Below are 6,712 nucleotides of genomic sequence, written 5' to 3' on the forward strand. Positions count from 1 at the left end.
TGAAGTTGTCAAGGACTTCATTCTTGGATCAACTATCAACACTCATGGAAGCAGCAGTCAAGAAATCAAACGATGTATTGCATTAGGCAAATCTGCTACACAAGACCTTTTTAAAGTGTTGAAGAGCAAAGATGTCAGCTTGAGGACTAAGGTGCACTTGACCCAAGCCATGGTATTTTCAATAACCTCATATGAATGTAAAAGCTGGATAGTGAAAAAGGAAGACCGTAGAAGAATTGATGCTTTTGAGTTCTGGTGTTGGAGGAGAATATTGAAACTGTCATGGGCTGCCAAAAGAACCAATAGACCCATTTTGGAAGAAGTGCAGTCAGAGTGCTCCTTCGAGGCCAAGATGGCCAAACTTAGTCTCTCATACTTCAGATATATTGTCAGGAGGGACAAGCCACTGGAGAATGATATCGTGTTTGGTAATATGGAGGGTCAGAGAAAAAGAGGAAAACCCCCAGTAAGATGGATTGGCCAAGTGGCAGCATTGATGGACTCAAGCATAGCAACAGTAATGAGGTTGGCCCAGGATCGGGCAGTGTTATGTTCTGGTGTGCATAAGGTTGCTGTGAGTTGGTACCAACTTGATCACACCTAACAACAAGCAATGAGCTCAAATATAACAATTTTGAGAATGCACAAGATCAGCCAGTGTTTCCTTCTGTTGTGTTTAGGGTCATTATGAATTGGAACCCACTCGATGGCACATAGCAACATTTTCATCTACTCAAGATAGATAATCTGCTTTGATATTATCACATATCTTAAAAAGTGGATTTTATGAGGTAAATATGAGGATAAATCAAAAAGTAATTTAAATTTATTGACCAAAATTAACAAAATATGAAACTATTGTTTCTCAACATATATATACTCCATCTAGATCTAAATACTTCTTAAGATGATGCTTCTCTCTCTCTAACACTTCACAAAGAATTTTACCCGCTTTGATTTACACCACATCAAAATAGCAGTTTTGGCATCATTGAGGGACTCAAATCACGTTCCTTTTATGTGTTCTTTGAATAAAAAGAAGTTTGAAAGGGCAAGATCATGGCTATAGGATGGATGGTGTAAGGCTTCTCAACAAAATTTCCCTGCAACAGCCCTTGTTACCCTCAAAGAATAAGCAGGTGCATTGTCATGATAGGAAAAAATTTCCTTGGTGGGACACTCCTGGCCTTTTTCTCAGTAATACAATTTTCTTAAAACTTTTCCTTAATAAGCCTCTGTGATCTTCCTGTGTCCTTTGAGGAACTCTATCAACATGTTCCCTTTATTGTCCCAGAAAATAATCATTATAACCTTCCCACCTACCTCTCTGCCTTGAATTTAATTTACCCAGCAGATCCCCTTGGAAACCACTATTTTGGTTGGATCTTGCTCTTGATTATCTTGGTAAATCTAAGACTTATGTCTAGTTATGATTCCTTCCATAAAATCATCTTGATTAGCATTGATTTTGCTTAAAAGACTGATGGAAAGATCACCTCTTTGAGCTAGCTGGTCTTCGTGCATCACTTTGGGCACCCATCAAGCCAAAAGCTTGCTGAGGCCAAGACACTTGTTTAAAATGGAAAATGCCAAACTGGCTGTGATCACAACTTCAGTAAATATCACATCAATGATAATTGTAAAGTCTTCTTTCACTAGTTTTTGGATTCCAGCCACAGTTATCAAGAGGCACCAGTCCCATAGAAGGACATCATGTTTGGTAAAGTTGAGGGGTAGTGAAAAAGAGGAAGATGCCCCCCACAACTCACAACAAGATGGACTGGCATAGTTGTAGCAGCAATGGGCTCAAACTTAACAATAACTGTGAAGATTGCACAGGACTGGGCAGTGTTTAGTTGTGTTGTGCAAACCATCACTAAGAGTTGGAACCAACTTGAGGATACCTAAAAACATAGAAGACTAGGGGTCCTGGTTTGGCACTGTAGTATAAACACTGGACTGCTAACTGCAATGATGGTGATTCATACCCACCAGTTGCTTGTCAGAAACCCTATATGGGGTTGCTATGAGTTAGAACCTACACACTGACACTTAACAACAAAGAAAGACAAGTGTGTTACTGAGAGAACTTGTCTGTACCAAGCCACTGATGGAAAAAACAACGCATTCGCTTTTGAACAAACGCATACGTGTAGGAAATGGAGCCCTCGTAGCAATATCTTTTGACTTACCCTAGTACACCATGCCCTGTTACTTCCAGGCTTCAGTTTTTAATCCTTTCCCTTACCAGTCCAACTCTAGGAACTGAAAATCTTGACTTTCAAGACTATTATCTCTGCTTTAAATATATATATACTTTTTATTCTACTCTTTTTATTTCTTTGTTTTATCCTCCTGAGGAGATCAGAATCACAGTGCATGATGGGCTGGATTGGAGACAAAATAGAGGCAAAGAGGCCAGATAGGAGCTTGTTGCTATAAAATAGGCATAAGATATGGTGGACCCAAGTTCCTGCTTTGTATCAATAGATTAATTTGTTCTTTTGCTTATTGATAATGCTGGAATTTTTTTCTTCCTTAAGTCATATTGGCTTAATTAAAACATAATTCATCATTCTATGATTCACTATAATGTAAAGTTCTGGAAAGGTCCTTAAGATGTAGTATGTGCACTGTACAATTCTCATTTATTATTATTATCATTATTATTATTGTTAATAATAATTATTACTACTTTATATACTTTAAACCAGGTATTTTCATTTCTTTCATTAATTGAATAATATCATTGTTTAGGGTTACCAGCAGGTGGGGGTGTTGAATAACATTTTCCCAGGATGTTTTAAGTCTTGCTCCTGATTTCTTTTACCCTCTCATCCCTACTCGACATCCCTACGCACACACACACAAATAAGCATGTTACTAAACATCTGCCCTATTATAATACATAATGTTTAGTGGAAAGGTTTTCCAAAGAAAGCAGCTATAAGTATAAACTTTACAAAGCCTTCCAAATTACTATGAAAATAATTGGTTGTGATAGTATTGTAATTTTAGTGTCAGGCGAAACTGAATTTTTTTAAAAAAGCATATTAAGAGAGATAAAATGAAAAGCCTGCAAAAGATATATAACTCTCATGAACATTTATGTACACATCTTGAAATATACAAACCCCAAAATGGCATAATTTCAATGTCACATCAACAAATCCAAGACTGTAGAAGGTATTATTTTCAAAATAATATTTTCATGTGTAATATATACACAAAACAGTAAATGAATGATAAGTACACAGTTCAATTAATTTTCATCTATTAAATATAATCCTGTATCTAGCATAGTGGTACAAGTTAGACTGCTAACCTCAAGGCCAGATGTTCAAAACTACTGGATGTTCAATGGGAGAAAGATAAGGCTTTCTGCTCCCACAAATATTTACAACCTCGGAAATCCTATACAGGGTCACTATGTGTCGGAACCAACTCCTCAACACATAATCAACTAGCCAATCAGTCTCACAAATTGGATCAAGAAATTGGGTATCAACAGCACACTAGAAACTTCCTTCATCTCTTCCAGATAGTAGTACTACCACTGATTAGTTTTACCAAAGCGAGGCGGCACAGGAGGCATTCACTCATCTCTGCCAAGAAATTTGGAAGACAACTACCTGGCCAACTGATTGGAAGAGATCCGTATTTGTGCCTATTACTAAAAGGGGTGACCTAACAGAATGTGGAAATCTTTGCACAGTATCTTTGATGTCTCGTGCGAGCAAAGTCTTACTAAACATAATATAGAAAAAGCTGCAAGCATACATTGACAGAGAACTTTCAGAGGTTTATGCCAGATTCAGAAGAGGCCATGGAACAAGGGATATCATTGCTGATGTCCGATGGATCTTGGCTGAAAGCAGAGAACATCAGAAAGATGTTTACCTGTGCTTTATTGACTATGCAAAGGCTTTTGAATGTGTATATCATGACAAGCTGTGGACAACATTGCGAAGGATGAGTATTCTGGAACACTTAATTGTGCTCATGAGGAATCTGTACATGGACCAAGAAGCAGTTGTTAGAACAGATCATGGGAACACTGAATTGTTTAAAATTAAGAAAGGTGTGCAACAGAGTTGTGTTCTTTCACCATACTTATTCAACTTGTATGCTGAGCAAATAACCCAAGAAGCTGGGTTCTATGAAGAAAGACGGGCATCAGGACTGGTGGAAGACTCATTAACAATCTGTGATATGCAGATGATACAATGTTGCTTGCTAAAAGTGAAGAGGACTTAAAATATTTACTGATGAAGACCAAAGAGCACAGCCTTCAGTATGGATTACATCTCAATGTAAAGAAAACAAAAATCCTCACCACTGGACCAGTAAACAACATTCATATCAACGGAGAAAAGACTGAAGTTGTCAAGGACTTCATTCTTCTTGGGTCAATTGTCAATACTCATGGAAGCAGTAGTCAAGAAATCAAACAACATATTGCATTAGGCAAATCTGCTGCAGAAGACCTTTTTAAAATGGTGAAGAGCAAAGATTATCAGCTTGACGACTAAGGTGTGCCTGACCCAAGTCATGGTATTTTCAATAACTTCATATGCATGTGAAAGCTAGAGAATGAATGAGGAAGACCATAGAAGAATTGATGTTTTTGAGTTCTGGTGTTGGAGGAGAATATTGAAAGTGCGATGGGCTGCCACAAGAGCCAACAGATCTATGTTGTAAGAAGTGAAGCCAGAGTGCTCATTGGAGGCCAGGATGGCCAAACTTCGTCTCTCATACTTCAGACATATTGTCAGAAGGGACCAGTCACTGGAGAAGGATATCATGTTTGGTAAGGTGGAGGGTCAGAGAAAAAGAGGAAGACCCCCAGCAAGATGGATTGTCAAAGTGGCAGCATCAATGGGCTCAAGCATGGCAACAATTGTGAGGTTGGCCCAGGATTGGGCAATGTTTCATTCTGTTGTGCATAGGTTCGCTATGAGTGGGTACCAACTCAATAGCACCTAACAACAACAATGTGGATAAACTAAGTACTCTTTTGTGCCTGACTTTTCACTCAACCTTATGTTTATGAGCTTCATACCACTGTTGCATGAATGTAGGTAGGTGTGGTTAGTTTGAGTAAATATAGGATAGAAAATTCCTGGTGTGGTGCTATAGGATTAACACTGGACTGCTTACTACAAGGTCAGCAGTTTTGACTCACTAGCCACTCCTTGGAAACCCTACAAAGGGTCGCTATAAGTCAGAACCCACTCAATGGCACTTAGCATCATGTAAGATAGAGTAGAACTGTTCCCTAGGGTTTCTGAGGCTATCCATCTTTACCAGAAGAGACAGCTTCGCCCTCTGAGTGGCTAGTAGATTCAAATTACTGACCTTAAGTTTAGCAGACCTACATAATCCACTACATCAACAAGGTTCTTCACAATTTATTTAAGCATTCTATCCTATTGTTTATGAATATTTGGGTAGTTATGTAGCGTCGTGGTTACGAATCAGGCTGCGAACTGCAAGGTCATCAGTTGGAAACTACCAGCTGTTCTGCAGGAGAAGATGATTTCATAGATTTACAGCTTCAGAAACTCTGTACATGGTCACTATGGGTTGGAATGACTCCACAGCACATAACAACAACAAACATTCTTGTGCATGTCTTTTAGTGCAGATGCATGTCCACTTGTGATGGAGATTTTCCTAGGCGTGAAGTTATTGCTGTTAGTGTCTTCCAGTTGGTTCTGTTTCACAGTGACAGCAGATACGGTGTCTGAAGCGGTCAATCTTTTCCAAACCAGAAAACCTCATCTTTCTCCCACAGTACAACTGGTGGGCTCTAACCTGTGGGTGGCAGTCCAGGAGTGAATTTACTGGCTAGTATATATACGAGCTTTGGTGATGCAGTGGCTAAAACTCTTGGCTGCTAACCAAAATCTGCTCAGTGGAAACATCTATACTGTAAAGACAACAGCTTTTGAAACGTTATGGACAGTTATACTCTGTCCTAAAGGGATGGTTTCTTTTGTTATGGTATGCATTTGTACAGCTTTATAAGTTCCAGCAGTTTTCGAATTTTGTTGTAGCATTTTGCACTTTCATTGTCAGGGTATGAGAATTCTGATTGCCTCACATCTTTGTCTAGACTTTTTTTCATTTTAAGTATTCTGAGGTGTTTGTGGTTCAATTTACATTTCTATGAATGTACGGGAACTCTTTTTAATATGTTTAGTGGTCCTTTGATTATTCTCTTTTGTGAAGTGCCTTTATCTATTTTTCTACAGGCTTGTCTTTTTTTTTTTTTTCTTATTGATTTATGAGATGATTTTTGATATATTCTAGACATGAGTGCCTCTGTGTGACCCAAATGGTTAAATGTTCAACAACTAATTAAAAGTTGGTGATTTGAACCCACAGAAGTACCTGGGAAGAAAGATCTGGCAATCTACTTCCAAAGGTCACAACCTTAAAAATCTCATGAAGCTGTTCTACTCTATTTCATATACGCAGTCACAAAGAAAGTCTTGGTATTATTTTTTTTTAATCAGTGTAACACACATCATATTCCTTAACTGTTTTTGTGTGTGTTTGAGTGGGTTTTAGCCCAGAGCAATCCTACATAGGGTTTCTAAGGAGTTTGAATTGCTGTCCTTGGAGTTAGCAGACCAGTGCTTAGCCTACAGTAACACACCAGGAATGCCATTAAGTTACAAATCAACACTATAAAAGCCATCATATA

Source organism: Chrysochloris asiatica, unplaced genomic scaffold (assembly GCF_000296735.1).
Source record: "Chrysochloris asiatica unplaced genomic scaffold, ChrAsi1.0 scaffold00027, whole genome shotgun sequence".
Taxonomy (NCBI): domain Eukaryota; kingdom Metazoa; phylum Chordata; class Mammalia; order Afrosoricida; family Chrysochloridae; genus Chrysochloris; species Chrysochloris asiatica.